This window comes from Crinia signifera, chromosome 8, assembly GCF_055691185.1.
Source record: "Crinia signifera chromosome 8, ASM5569118v1, whole genome shotgun sequence".
Lineage (NCBI taxonomy): Eukaryota > Metazoa > Chordata > Amphibia > Anura > Myobatrachidae > Crinia > Crinia signifera.
In genome coordinates this window covers 143,292,232-143,307,854 of record NC_139224.1, presented here as the reverse complement: position 1 = coordinate 143,307,854, position 15,623 = coordinate 143,292,232, and the positions used below count along the sequence as shown (strand labels likewise).

Sequence of the window (15,623 nt, the reverse complement as noted above, 5' to 3'; positions counted from 1 at the left end):
GCCTCCAGGAAAATTAAAGATCTCTCATGGGAAGGCAACAAGCTTCATGTCTTTCAAGACTATTCGGCTGAGCTGTCAAAAGCAAGAAAAGCTTTCTCGCCCCTTTGCTCACAACTGGCAGCAGAAGGTCGCAGATTTGGCCTCCTTTACCCGGCAAAAATGAGAATTTACGATGGCAGTTCGTTTAAGGACTTTACCACTCCTAAAGATTCAGCCGCCTACGTCAGAGAGCTGGCGAATTCTTCCTCAGCAGACATCACAGACAACAACACTTAAAAGCGTGAAAATGTTCGCTAAACCTGAAGCATGTTGACAAGAAAAGGACCGCGTGTGAACACTATCTCCTCAAACTTACATGTGCAGATGACCACCTTCTGACCGGCGATGTTTCTGTTTTTTTTGGGTCGTCTACCCCCTACGATGCCCAGCAAGCACTCCCAAGCTTACCCAAACAAAGTCTCTCTTCACTGACTTGAACTGTGAGAAGCTGGGAATAGTCCTTCTTCATCGTCACGGTGCCCAACAATCATCACTCCCTCCCCTCTTACCCCTTTTATCCTCACCCTTCTGCCACCCCCCTCCACTGCAAGCCAATTGTCACCGGCTACTCTGAAACTCTCAGACCTTCCAAGAATTTAGCCGAGTTATTCTAGTTATGTTAAAGTTAGAATACAGTCAGACTAATGCCGCTGACAATTTTTAAAGGTTATGTGCGTGCATAGTTTTGAAAGAGCTGTCATATAATTTCATACAGTTACATGCACTTTTGAATCCAAAATAGGGGGGCGGGTAGACTGAGATGATAGCCGATGTTCGTTATGTTACATCTAATGTTTGTTTTTTATGTTATTTCACTCGGAAGTCTTACCCAAAGGGACAAAACCCTTGGGGCCTTAAATTGTTGCTTCCGACTACGGAAGATTTTACCTATGCTCCTCTTCTTTCTTCCCTCTCTATCCTCTTTTTCTCACCTAGCACTATCCAAACCCACATCCCACTCTCCAGGTGATAGAGCTCATCCACTCATACTGTCCTCAGGGAGATGTCGGCCTGCCGGTGGCCGGTCGCCTGGGGGCCTCTGCCTCCCGCTGTGTCTATTCTGTCCGATTGATATCTTGTATCATGCCTGAACTTAATATATGCTCCTGGAACATTGGGGGCATAAACTCCCCAGCTAAGCGCAGGAAGGTGTTGATGTATTTGAATAAAAACAATATTGATTTGGCCTTTTTGCAGGAAACTCATCTAACCCAGTCCGAGACTATGAAATTGCAGATGCTAGGATGGTCTGTGGTAGCGTCATCATCCTACTCATCGAAGAAAAGAGGTGTAGCCATTCTGGCAAAACGCCATATCCCGCTAGAGATCTCCAACACAATAACAGATGATAACGGCAGGTACGTGGTGGCCTCTGTCTGCATGGCGGGTAAGAAGTACACACTAGCAAACATCTACGCTCCAACACCATATTCAAAACAATTCATGCAAACCATGATAGCCACACTTACCCCTTTCACTGAAGAGAACCTCATAGTGGGAGGAGACCTTAATTTAATATCCTCAGCATCCCTGGATAGGTCAAATACTCAGACAAAACCTCCCTCTCCCCCAAAGGTGGACATATCGTTATTTCAAGAATCACTTCAAGTCATTGATGTGTGGAGGGCACATCACCCGCTAGAAAGAGATTTCACATGCCTTTCCTCCGCACACGGATCATTTTCACGCATTGATTACATCTTCACCTCACATACCCTATTCCCACAACTTACACAATCTTCTATAAAACCGATAGTCCTTTCGGATCATGCAATGGTAGTTACAACGCTTCAGACATCAGAACAGGTGCACACCAATAAACTTTGGAAATTCCCATCTAGGTTTTGCAAATCTAACACCTTCAAAACATTATTAGAAACTGAGATACAGAGATACTGTGCAGATAACGCAGAGACAGCAAAGTCCAACCCCTCCTTGTTCTGGATGACACTAAAGCCGGTACTAAGAGGTGCCGTCATATCCTTTACAGCGGCCTCAAACAAAAATTATACGAAAAAATACCTCACTTTACAACAAACACTAACTAATGCGTACCAAAAATACAGAGACACCCCCTCACAGACATTCAAACAAAACTATCTGCTTGCAAAAACCCATTTTAATGAATATCTGACAGACATGGGAGACAGATATCTCTTCTCGGTACACTATAAATTCCATCGCTTTGGAAATAAAACCGGGAAGTTGCTATCCACCCTACTAAAAGGTACGCAGAAACCTTCTATAGTTCTCCCACTCCGCCTACCGGATGGGTCATTAACCTCCACAAACGAACAGATTGCCCATACAATGCAACAATTTTACGAAGCACTTTATTCCTCCTCCATTAAAGAAGCCTCAGACCCACCTGCACCGCCACATCCCGTATGCTCTTCTCCCAAAGCATGGGACTCACTAACCTTCCCAACCTTAACAACATCTATGGTAGAATCTTTAAACGCAAAAGTGACGACAGAGGAAGTATCTGCGGTCATTCGCAGACTGAAACCTAATAAAGCCCCAGGCCCAGATGGATACAGTGGAGAGTTTTACAAGTCCATGGCCCCACTACTTCCTCCCATCTTAGCTGCAGCCTTTAATGACATAATAACATCACAGACCCCCCCGCTCCATTTTAATTCGGCCATCCTAAAAATTCTACCCAAACCAGACAGAGATCTGGCATTACCGGGCTCATACCGCCCGATCTCATTACTTAATCTTGACTACAAAATTCTAGCATCAATTATGGCAGACAGACTAAAGCCCCTAATGACCCACATTATACACCCTGACCAGACAGGGTTTATTGCTGGCAGAAACTCAGTAGTAAATGTCAGGAAAGTCATCGCAGCACTGGTCGCCTCCCAAAAATTTTCCCCACAAAAGCAAGCAGCAATATTGGCACTAGACGCAGAGAAGGCCTTTGACTTCATAGAATGGCCTCACTTATATGACACCCTCAGTAAGTTCAATTTCCCTGAAGCCTTCATAAATACAATACATATACTCTACCACTGTCCTCAGACTCAAATCTCCTGTAACGGTATTTTATCCAACCCCTTCATTATAAAGAAAGGTACCAGGCAGGGGTGCCCACTATCGCCCCTGTTATTTGCTATTGCCCTAGAACCCCTAGCTATGCTTCTCAGAGATTCACATACAGTATATATAAAGGTATACAGATTGGCACAAAGGAACTAAAAATTGCATTGTTTGCAGATGACATGCTTTTGTGCATCTCAGATCCCCTCACCTCACTCCTGGAAATTCTTAGGCTTATACATATTTTTGGTAGCACTGCAGGCTATAAAATCAATGCTACAAAATCAGAATTATTACCCATCAACATTCCCGCAGAAACCCTTCTTCACCTGCACTCCACTACCTCCCTCAAAATCACGCAGGCCCACTTCAAGTACTTGGGGATTTTGATACCAAAGCTAGCCTCAGACATCTATGCTTCAAACTACACGAAGACAATATCTTCCATTGCCGCAAAACTAGAAGGCTGGATGAACCTGCCGATTTCATTATTGGGCAGGATTGCCATAGTAAAGTCAATCATCTTTCCTATGATACTATATGTCATGCAATTACTGCCATTTCGCATTTCCAAGGAAGATGATCAAAAATTTAAAAAGGCCGCAACTAGGTTTTTGTGGCAAGGGAAAAAATCTAAGATAGCATACACAAAGTTAACATTAACCAGAGAGGAAGGAGGGGGAGGACTACCGGACGTTAAGGCTTACTCCACTTCCATACTGGCAAGATATGCCATAGACTGGATACTAGGCCACAGCAAGTTTACCGAGTTAACATTAGACCAAGAAATCTTTAAACCATACTCACTTAATGCATTATTACACGCTGACAAAAAATTGATACCATCAGACATCTTGCATCACCCTTTGTTTCATGACACCTATACCAATTGGGTCCAATTACACAAAACCCTCAAAGGAAAAAGGAACACCTCTGCATATGTCCACCTCTGGGGGAACCCATCCTTCACACCATCCCTTCAGAATCCCATAATTTCACAATGGCGGGAGAAGGGACTACACTCGGCCAGTCAAATTTTTGACCCTGGAGGCACCATACTCACCTTTGCCACTCTGAGGGACACATACTCGCTCCCGAACTCACATTTCTTCACAAACTTACAAACCCGACATTATGTACAATCTCTGGAAAACGCAAAACAATCACAACCTGTCACGTGTCCAATACTGAAGATTATTAGAAAATGGGAGCTCAAACCTTACAAACTTAAACACATCTACACAATACTGGTAAATGACTCAGCGACTAACTTGATGAGGCTTAATGCGGACAGATGGCACCACGATATTGTCGAGATCAGAGTGGGGATCTCACGGGGACTTTTGTAAGCACCATGCGTACCCTACACTCAGCATATTTGCAAGAAGTGCACCTCAAAACGCTTCATAGGGCATATTTGCCACCAAATATCAGAGCGCATTTCATTCCAGAGGAGGACGGAAAATGCCCCAAATGCAGAGGCCGGGGCGCCTCCTTTTATCACTCCTTCTGGGACTGCTATAAAATAAGACGTTTTTGGAATAAGATATTTACCTTTGTAAATGGAAAGTTCCAGATACACTTGCTACCACAGCCTAAAGCATGCTTATGCATCAATTTCTCGGACTGGGAGGATGATGAGCGACACAAAAAGGTATTCCCATTACTCACTATTATTTTTACTATTGCTAAGAAATTAATATTGAAAAGGTGGATAAACAAGGCCGCTCCTACTCTGGGGGAGTTAACTAGAATGCTGCTAGAACAAATGTACTATGACAGGAAATATCTACATGAGAATTCTACTGCAGGGGACCGTAAATTTAGAAAGAAATGGGAATTGTATATCAAAACCATGGACATTGATACCCAAGCAAAAATATATAATTTTTCAGAAAATCAAAGCTGGTCACTACTACGTTCAACAGCAGCTTTCAATATCTAAACTCCCTCAGACTAAGACTAAGGCCCACTTATCTCAATTGAGGCAATACACAAAAAGGCACCGCACCAACCTGCGCAAGGCGGGCCTATTAAATCGGCGGAACTTTCTAGATGCTGACATGATCGTGGGCTGATGGGTGGGGGGCGGGGGCCATTGGGTGGCCGGTCGCCCACAGGAGACCTCAGGAAACCTAAATCACCTTACCCCTCCCTCCCTTTTTTCTCCCCCCTTTTATACTTCTATTCTTTCTCCCCCCTACCTTTTTCCTTCTGATATACTTTAGACACTCTCAACTACAATAGAAGTTTGCAATAGTTGAAGTGTAAGCAATCAAGAGATAGAAGTTTTTAATATTAAGGGTTATACAGTGATAGTTATGCATCATCTTATCGTATGGTCACGGATGACCACCCGAGACCTGCATACATGCTCCGGCTTGAGCTCTATGGACAAATGGACTACCTAAGCTATTACTGATCTAAAAAGCATGATTGTACAAATTTGTGTTACCAGATCCCTGTAGTCAAGCAACCGCAGTTTATCTCATATATCTTGATTGCACATTGACTTGTGATTATGATTGTATCTGACATGTTAAAATAATAAAAAACGTATATTCAAAACAAAAAAAAAGGGAATAAGAAAGGATACTATTTTCCACTGTGAAACTTGCCCCGACAAACCAGGCCTATGTATAAAGGAGTGTTTTAAAATATACCACACATCTATGGATTATTAGGTTCATCATTTCACCGTGCTTCGGGGGTCTTGCTAATGCCACATAGCACCCACCATTCATTCCACCAGAAGCTGAGCTGCAAAATCCAAAAATCACTCCTTCCCTTCTGAGTCCTGCCATGCACCCAACTGGTATTTTTTGGTCACATATGAGGCATTACCATACTCGGGAGAAATTGGGGCACAGATTTTGGGGTGCTTTTTCTCCTTCATACCTTATGAAAATGAAAAATTGAGCCAGAACTGCATTTTTGTGTAAAAAAAAATTTAATTTTTCATTTGCACAGCCCAGTTGTATCAAAATTGGTGAAACCCCTGGGGGTTTGAAATGTACACTATACCCCTAGTTGAATTCCCTGAGGGGTGTAGTTTGCAAAATGGGGTCACTTGTGGGGGGGTTCCACTGTATTGGTGCTTTGGGGGTCTTGCTAATGCGACATAGCACCCACCAACATTCCACCAGAATCTGTGCTGCAAAATCCAAATATCACTCCTTCCCTTCTGAGTCCTGCCATTTTTTGGTCACACATGAGGCATTGCCGTACTCGGGAGAAATTGGGGCACAGATTTTGGGGTGCTTTTTCTCCTTCATACCTTATGAAAATGAAAAATTGAGCCAGAACTGCATTTTTGTGTAAAAAAATGTAATTTTTCATTTGCACAGCCCAGTTGTATCAAAATTGGTGAAACCCCTGGGGGTTTGAAATGTACACTATACCCCTAGATGAATTCCCTGAGGGGTGTAGTTTGCAAAATGGGGTCACTTGTGGGGGGGTTCCTAACTTTTAGCATCTTATGGTGCCTAGAAACCTACATGGTGCCTAAAAAATAATCTCATAAAAAGGAGGCTCCAAAATCAAATAGGTGCTCCTTCTATTATGAAGCCTGTGGTTTGGTCAACGTGCACACTAGGGCCACATATAGGAAATTTATGAAAACAAAAGAATTGGGGGAATCAATTTTTAGTCACATTTCTCTAGTAAAATCTACTGTGTTCCTTAGAAAAATGTATTAAAATTGAAAATTTGCAAAAAAAATGAAATTTTGAAATTTCACCTACACTTTGTTTTAATTCCTGTGAAACACCTAAAGGGTTAACAAACTTCCAAAATGCTGTTTTGAATACTGTGAGGGGTGCAGTTTTTGAAATGGCATAATTTATGGGGGTGTCTCACATACAAGTCGCTCAAAGTCACATCAGAACTGAACTGGTCCCTAAAAAAATCAGTGTTTGAAATTTTCTTGAAAATTTGAGAATTTGCTATTCATATTTGAAGCCTCCTAGTGTCCAAAAAAATTAAAAGGAGGTTGAAATAATGATGGAAACATAAAGTAGACATATGGTCTATGTTAGTTATTAACTATTTTGAGTGGTATGATTATTTGTCTCACAAGCAGAAAATTTAACATTTTGAAAATTGCTAAATTTTCCATTTTTTTACGACATTTTGGTATTTTTCACAAAAAAACACAGACTGTATCGACCCAAATTTACCACTAACTTGAAGTACAATGTGTCATGAAAAAACAATCTCAAAATCACTGGGATAAGTAAAAGCAAAAAAAAGTTATCCCCACTTAAGTGATACATGTCAGATTTGAAAAAAAGGGCTCTGTCAGGAAGGCAAAAACAGGCTGCGGCGGGAAGGGGTTAACACTGAGGCTTAAAGTAGGATATTGGCATGACATGTCTTCTGTGTGGCAGTGCCGGCCTAGTGATGCTTGGTTACTAGAACTATTAACCCAAACACCAACTAATACATGGCTTCTATCTACTATTTTACAGGCTGAACATGTGAATAAGCTACACCTGGTGCATGTGCTGTTGGGAAACCTGTATGGCAGCCGGGATTACCTCTAGAGACTGGCTTCTCTGGAGGAGGCTACTGTAAGTAAGGTGAGTGCGGGTACAGATATGGGCACTATAGCACTGGATCACATGATGATTTCATAGTTCATCAGAATGACTGTGGTGAACACTTTCGCTCCAACTGACCTGTCCAGTTTATTGCATAGTAACTACATAATGTCAGACATTTAAAGGACCTTCTCCTTGCACCTCTTCCGGGTGCAGGGAGGGGGAGAGCCAGCCCTCCTGCCACAGCAGCTCCAGGTGAGTGAGGGGGGGGGAGCCGCTGACTTGCTGCAAAGGACAGCTCTAAATGCAAGAGCTGTACTTTAACATGTGCAATAATTATGGCAGAGCATATGCGAAATTATGTAGGTGAAGCTGGGCTGCGGCTGTTAGAACATCCCGCCCTACGTCCATTCTGTACAAACATGCACAATGCATACAAATGAACATGACCTGGTACAAGCTCTGACTCCACCTACTGTGCTAAGTACCATCATGGTAAAGCTTATATTGGGGCCATTACCCCATGGTAGCTTGCATAGTACAGTATAAGGAATTCAGCTGCAGGGATAAACTCTGCCTTGACCCGGCCAGCAGGGACTCTCCTTTAAATGCCTGACAGGACAGCTGTAATTCTGGCATCCTGCCATACAACCTCACAGGTCCCTTACACTTTGTTCTGTTCCTCAGGCACACATGAAGTGGCTGGCATCTCTAGGAGCGCTGCTCCATTGGACACAGTGGTGAGTATAGTTTGGCACTGGGGTACTTGGGCACAGGATATATATGATGACCACATGGTTCATAGTCCCTATTTCTTGCAACTGTTCGGCCGATCCGTACTCCCGTCGGACCGTCCACAAACAGCTGACACGCGCGTACACACCTGTACAATTTTACTTGCGACGTCTGATGTACTCCCGTCCAAACAGTCGCAAGAAAAAGATTGTCCCACTGTACACACTGTCTCGATTTGGGCTATTGACACGTCACGTGACCAAAATTATCATAATGGGCTGGGTTAGGGCATAATTATAGCTGTCACCCTTTTACCTATTAAAAAAAAAAACGGCATGGGGTCCCCCCCCACGGCCGTAACCAGCACCAGGTTGAAAGAGCCGGGGCTGGTATTAAAAAAAATCAGGAAACCTGACAAATAGGGCTTCGCTGATTTTTTTTTTTTTTTTTTTTGTCCGGGGCTGGTTCCCAAAATACGGGGGACAAAATGACTAGGGGTCCCCCGTATTTTACGAACCAGCCAGCAGGGTAATGCCACAGCCCGGGGGGAGACCTTTATACAAGTCCCCCCCGGCCAAAGCATTCAGCCCTCTGACCGATCAGCCTGGCCAGGGGTCCTGGGGGAGTGGGGACCCCCCCCAATTAAGGGGTCCCCCCTCCAGGACTTACCTGACAAGGCTGAAGCCTGGTGCTGTCCTCGATGCCCCTGGGCATCGAGCTGATCTTTGTGTAAAAAAAAAAAAAAGATAAAAAAAAAAACTATTGTGTTATACTGTGGAACTATGAGTCCCAGCAAGCCTCCCCCGCAAGCTGGGACTTGGAGAACCACAAGTCCCAGCCTGCGGGGCATTAAAGGGCCCGCTGGGTCTTGTAGTTCCACAAAAAAATAGTTAAATACACACTGACACATTAGAAAAATAAAAGTTTAATACATACATTACACAAACACACTGATACTTAACTAGGTAGGTCCCAGGGTCCGGTCTGGGGCTCCAGGGCTGAAGAGTCCGGGTCCTGGATCTGTAGTAATCCAAAGGGTTACCTGGGGAAGGAAATCCTACTCGCCTGCTCCTGTGGTGACCACCCCAGCATCTTCTGTTGAAGTCGCGCTGCAGTGGTACCCGCTCCGCCTCCGCTGTACAATAGAGACGCAGAGATCCTTCTTCCTCGGCGTCTCTACTCAGAATGATTTCTGGCCAATCAGGAGCCGAGAAAGTCAGCCTGGTGCTGGTTACAGCTGTGGGGGGGACCTCACGCCTGGTTTTTTTTTTTTTAGTCACCCTGCCAGAGAGGATGCAGCTATGGAAAGCCCACATGGGCGTTCCAGCTTTGGAAGTATAGTCGCAAGGACGGCAGCATATCGGTCGAACGTGCCTACACACTGCACTTTTGTACCGATAGGCTGGTTTCACACACTCCGGCTCCTGCCGGACGGCAAAATCCTACACGGCCAGGGAGCCGTGCCGCACACATTAGTTGTGAATGGACACTATTGTGTCCATTCACACGGGACGGCCACGGCCCGGCCGCACGGCTGCAGCCGGATCCCGCCACTGGAAGGGACGACTGCTGGGCTGTGGCCATGCCCTCCATGATAAAGTACTGTGTGTGGCACGGCTCCCTGGCCGTGGGGGATTTCACTGTCCGGCAGGAGCCGGAGTGTGTGAAACAGGCCATATAGGGCCGTCCTGTCGGATGAAAAATTAAACCGCAAAGAACCGTCGACCGAGTATGGATGGTCAAGACAGTTTTTTTTGCCGTTTATCGCTCGTACGGGACAGCGTACACACATATACAATTGAACGGCTGTCCGACCCAGAACGGAAGAACGGCCCGATAATTGTATATATGTGTACCCAGCTTTAGTTGATAGTAGTTTAGGACAGGGATACTGTAATTGGGCCAATCCACTGAAGGGTAACAGGCACCTGAAATAGGTCAACATGTTTAAGGTTGACAGGGTCAACATGAGTTTTCCTGCCGACAGGTGCTATTTCATGCCCTACCATTGCCTACAGATTTGTTAAAGCCTGTAACATGGTGAGCACAGGGAGCCATGTGAGGTGTCGGTACACTTACATGGTGAGCGCAGGGAGCCATGCGGGTGGCGGTATACTTACATGCTGAGCACAGGGAGCCATGCGGGGTGGCGGTACACTTACATGGTGCCCATGTCTACATTCAGGACAAAAAGGTGAAGCCACTTTTGACGACCTAATGCTTGTGTCAACCTTAGCCATCTAAGTTCATCTAAGACAGGCATGTCCAAACTATGGCCCTCTACCTGTTAAACTACACATCCCAGCATGCCTTGCAATGGTTTTAGCATTCCCTAATGGCAAAACTGTAACGAGGCATGATGGGGCTTGTTTCACAACAGCTGGAGGGCCATAGTTTAGACATGCCTGATCTAGTTATGGGTGATTTAACTATTGCAGGTCAGTTTGCTTTAAGCCTGTGCTACTCCATGGTAATACTTACAAACATCCAAGTCAGCCTAGCAGTCCAGGTTTTAAGACGCTGCATGATCCTGGCCTGTGTGCAGCCTGACCATGATGAAAGTTATGTTGGTAGGGACATCTTATTAATAATGATGAATACCAACGTCTCTGAGCAAGCCTGGCCTCCCACACACCATGCACTATAGCTGGGATCTATGTAGCTGCAGCTGCCCTGAGAGCTTGAATAGAGCACCTTTATCATTATGGGTCTGTGTTTAAGGGCTGATGGCTGGCAACCCTGCTATTCAATGGGAAAAGTAAATGCATTGAATCAGGAGTAGTGCTCTTCTAACCCATTGGTTTCTGACATCCATCCCTGTTTGAGTCTATTGAGGTTAAATAGTGATTGCTTACTGTTATAGGAGACCATTACTGCAGACTAAATCTGTGATCTCTATTACAGGTTATCCGATTGCCCGGCTCCAACTAAAATGTAAGTGAATATATCTCCATAGACCCTCCTACAATCAGTACAAATGGCTGTGCATGCCTTGTCTAGGGCTTCTACAGGTATATCTGATCGGGCTGCCCTGAATAACCTATGAACACATACTTTCTGTTGGATTTTTCTCCAGTATGCGAGTCTGGATGCCAGTAATGGCCGATGTAACTTTATAGCTAGGACAAGTGATTCTGTAACGCCGCTGATGACACCTATTTGCTACTCTTGACTGTCAGGATGACGAGATAGCTTACCACCTATATTAATGCTGAGGCGTTACTTACTCTAAGCTGTACACGCTCATATTCCTGGGTCATCTTCTAACATGTCCTCTCTACCCCTTAGGTACCAGTATGAGGCCGGCTCTGTCACAGGCTTATGGGTAAGTTTATTCCATGTTACGTAGTAAACCTACCATATACTGTACATGATGATTTGTATAAATCAATGGGAATCTCTCTGAATAAGGATGAGGGAGCACTTTTGTACTGACACAGTATAGAATAATGTAGTGAACACTGTATATGCCTAGGCTTCCCTAACTGGACGGTCTTTCTCTTTGTCTTAGTTACGGCTGAGCAAAACAGATGCTGGATAACAGAAATAAGGTTGGTATTCCCCCCCCCTTCTGATACACCCCAATAAGTATCTGTAACTTAAGTGTGGATTTTTTTTTTTATCTGGAGAGGGTTGAGCCAATAGATAACTATCGGCCCGGTTGTTTGGCTTTATAGACAAGTTGACCTGTGTGTTCAGCAGATATCAATAGTTTTAAAAGCATGCAGGAGTGCTAATAGTTATCTATATTGGGTGTACACACTAGATAATGAGCTTTGTCACTCGGCAAGCCATTTGCGATGAGTATCTTTGACTTTTTCTAGTGTGTATGGGGCTTTAAAGCTTAACATGATTGTAATTATCCCTAGTATTGTCTTGTATGTCACATGACCTTACCTGGCTAATGTCTGCATTAATCCATGGCAAAGCTTGGTTAAATATTAGTGGCCCCTGTCTTCCCCGACAGCATTGAGCAGGGTATCTTGGCAGAACGAGCCCGACATCACTAGCTATCGGGCTCGTTCTGCCGAACAGCCGGGAAGTGGTGAGCTGCTGGCTGCAGCTCGCCTCTTCCTGGCCGCAACTTGTGGCCGCGCCCCCTTTTTGCTCCCCGGCAGGCGGGACATTGAATCCCGCCTGTGTGTTCTCGGTCGAGCTGAATGGGACTGGGTCACGGCGGTCGAGCAAGCTCGACTGCCGTGACCCTGACATTGAATACCCCCCAAAGACTGTCCAGAACACATTGTGCTGGTTGTATAATGACTGTAGCCAATCTGCCTATCATTGTGCATAAGCTCTATGTACATTATAAGCCAATGCCTTGATCTGGCCAAGTGTCTAGTATGATGATGCTTATATTAACAGGCTTGACCATCCCATGGAAGTTTCAGATTAGCTCTATCTGACTTGTGCGCCTTCATTAATCTAATGAAACGTTTAAAGAACCCGCTAGTCTGACTCCAGTTTCTTTGTTTTGTTTAGCAGCATGTTACAGTGATGGTGCCACAATACAGCCAGTACTGCAGCCAGGTAAGAAACCTTAGGGCACAGAAGACTTCTGCATACACCAGATGTGGCTACATGGGCTGCAACTAGCTGACTTGTAACTTGATGATCTGGCCAATCTGTTACACAAGATCCCAGCATGCACTGGCAATGTTGCCATTACAGGATGCTAAAACTGGCAGGGCATGCTGACATGTGTAGTACAACAGGCTGGCCTAGATCAGGCTAAAGCTGGGTACTTGGTAAGCAATATTAAAGAATTGTCCTTTCTGAGCTAGGTTTAATGTCCAGTGTGTAAACGCTATGTGCGATCCTGAAGGCTAACTAGGTCTGACTATGACTGCATGTTCACAGGATTATGTCACTGATATTGGTCAGTGTATGTGTTATTGTTTGCCCAGCAGTTCACGGAAAATTGGCCCTATCACTAATGGAGTATATTGTGTAGTGTACCCAGCTTTAGAGTTACATGTTTGTCAGCAATAGCTCAGAACAATGGATTCTTCAGTCACTCAGTCTGAAGTGTTGGGTTGTTAATGATGTGTTCAAATGTCTGACCTGAAATATCAATGTAGACTAACCAAACTACTGACATGACCCCTCCCATCCAGCCATGTATAGTCTCTCCATGCCTGACCATGCTAAAGCCTTGTCTGTATCTAGGTACTGAACGAGCAGCAGATGGGAACCATGAGGTGAGTGTCCTGCCAGTAGTTTGCTATATATACCAGCATGGTCTGTATCTGCCTTGTTAAGTCTGCTGGTGACCAGTGATGAAACTGATTCTGCCATATGATAAAGGCTGATTATACTCCTAACCGTTCCATTTATTTTCTGAGGTAACCAGCAACAAACATGGGGGCTGATGTATCCAGCTGTGACCATGCAGAATTATACATACAAAATAAATGCTTCCTTAACCTTGCATGGTGTCTATAATACCGGTTAGAGCTGGCTGCAGTTTCTAAAGGTGCCCATTCATGGTACTGTGGTGCTCATGTGGTCATCCCTATAGCGCAGCACAAAGTCTCTGTAGCCCATGCTTTTTAAACTAGGTCCTCATCGCATGCGATTTAGTTCAATATGCATTGGAGGAATTGTAACGTGTTTGGGCACCTTGGAGAGCATGGGCAAAAGGCTGTTCCATAGCCCACATCCCTAAATTGCAGTGGGTGACCTTTTTTCGTTCAACTGCTGGAACTGTTCCATGTCAGCCACTGGGCTTCCCACCATGTTGGCTACAGAATAATGGACAGTGGCATTTAATGTAGCCAGCGGTTCAGGAGCTGCTGCTATGGCAGCTTCCATAATTGGCTGCATTTGATATGCGACCATCTAATGCATACCTAGTGTACCATAAACACTACTGCAATAATGCTGGGCAGTGTCTGAGCCAAGTGCTGCTAGAGCTCAGCACATTATCCCCCTAAACTTCCTGCAACTGGAGCTTTCAGCCCCACGAAGCAAATACTATAGGATTTTGACCTAAAAATGATCAACCGGAATTACAGCCAAGGCTACGGTGACCACCCTCTTCCCCATGCAGTGAGTGCATATTACTTTTCTGCTAAAACATAAATCTGGTAATTTAATCAGACTTAAGCATGTAGCAGACCCATACCTTGACAATAGTTCTGTGGCATCAGGACACTTCTGGATATCCTGAATACTTGTTTGTCTGAATATCAATAGCATCATGTGTAACGCATCTTCTTTCCTTGCAGCTGGCACTGGACCTTGTTGCTTGCAGCAGTCACATTGAAGTGGTAAGTACAATACCCATTTCCTTTGTACGATTGGCTGCTCTGTCCTATGGTTATTCCCAGGAACGCAGCCTCCTATATAGCCTGTCACTCATGAATGCAGCTACAGGGCTGCTTAGGGTTTTCAGTAGATGCCAGTACGTTTCTGGCCGTCACAGTAAATGTAGACACAAGTCTAGTCCTCGGTCATATCTTACAATAAGCCGATGATGCTTCAAGAGTAGTGGACAGAAGGGATTTCTGACAATGTTTAAAACTGAGGCTTAAAGAAGGATATTGGCATGACATGTCTTCTGTGTGGCAGTGCCGGCCTAGTGATGCTTGGTTACTAGAACTATTAACCTATTAGTATTAACAACTAATACATGGCTTCTATCGTTACTATTTTACAGGCTGACCATGTGAATAAGCTACACCTGGTGCTTGTGCTGTTAGGGAAAACCTGTGTGGCAGCCGGGATGACCTCTAGAGACTGGCTTCTCTGGAGGAGGCTACTGTCAGTGAGGTGAGTGCGGGTACAGATATGGGCACCATAGCACTGGATCACATGATGATTTCATAGTTCATCAGAATGACTGTGGTGAACACTTTCGCTCCTATCTGACCTTTCCAGTTTATTGCATATTAACTGCATACAGTACTGTCACGCATTTCAAGGACTGTCTCCTAAAACAAAACCCTCAGCAGAACTCTTCTGATCTGAAAACTGCAATTTGTAATGGTGCATCTAGAAAAGACTATGCCCAGCCTGTACTAACGTGCACAAGGCATACAAATGAACACGACCTGGTACAACCTAGGCTTCAATCTACTCTATTTATACATAGTACCATCATGGTAAAGCTTATATTGGGACCATTACCCCATGGTAGCTTGCATAGTACACTAAGGAATTCAGCTGCATGGGTAAACTCTGCCCTGACCCGGCCAGCAGGGAGACTCCTTTAAATGCCTGACAGGACAGCTGTAATTCTGGCATCCTGACATACGACCT

At 44.6% G+C, this 15,623-nt stretch overlaps 1 long non-coding RNA gene and 6 other non-coding genes across 7 annotated transcripts in view; all 7 read left to right on the top strand.

Annotated features, from left to right (window-relative positions):
- LOC146026529 (uncharacterized) overlaps nucleotides 1–15,135 on the top strand; it is a 32,800-nt gene extending 17,665 nt beyond the window's left edge. Inside the window, exons 2-3 of the long non-coding RNA XR_014454480.1 lie at nucleotides 14,591–14,632; nucleotides 15,022–15,135. This is a non-coding gene — a long non-coding RNA (uncharacterized LOC146026529). The remainder of the gene's footprint in view (nucleotides 1–14,590; nucleotides 14,633–15,021) is intronic.
- On the top strand, nucleotides 10,903–10,982 carry LOC146030102 (small nucleolar RNA SNORD74). Its single transcript, XR_014455613.1, has one exon. It is a non-coding gene; the product is annotated as a small nucleolar RNA SNORD74 (small nucleolar RNA).
- Nucleotides 11,501–11,579, top strand: LOC146030046 (small nucleolar RNA SNORD24). Its single transcript, XR_014455560.1, has one exon. It is a non-coding gene; the product is annotated as a small nucleolar RNA SNORD24 (small nucleolar RNA).
- Nucleotides 11,723–11,802, top strand: LOC146030060 (small nucleolar RNA SNORD79). The gene has a single exon (XR_014455573.1). It is a non-coding gene; the product is annotated as a small nucleolar RNA SNORD79 (small nucleolar RNA).
- Nucleotides 13,397–13,462, top strand: LOC146030138 (small nucleolar RNA SNORD78). Its single transcript, XR_014455641.1, has one exon. It is a non-coding gene; the product is annotated as a small nucleolar RNA SNORD78 (small nucleolar RNA).
- On the top strand, nucleotides 13,632–13,708 carry LOC146030089 (small nucleolar RNA SNORD47). The gene has a single exon (XR_014455600.1). It is a non-coding gene; the product is annotated as a small nucleolar RNA SNORD47 (small nucleolar RNA).
- Nucleotides 14,831–14,893, top strand: LOC146030145 (small nucleolar RNA SNORD75). Its single transcript, XR_014455648.1, has one exon. It is a non-coding gene; the product is annotated as a small nucleolar RNA SNORD75 (small nucleolar RNA).
- Nucleotides 15,136–15,623: the final 488 nt, after the last annotated feature.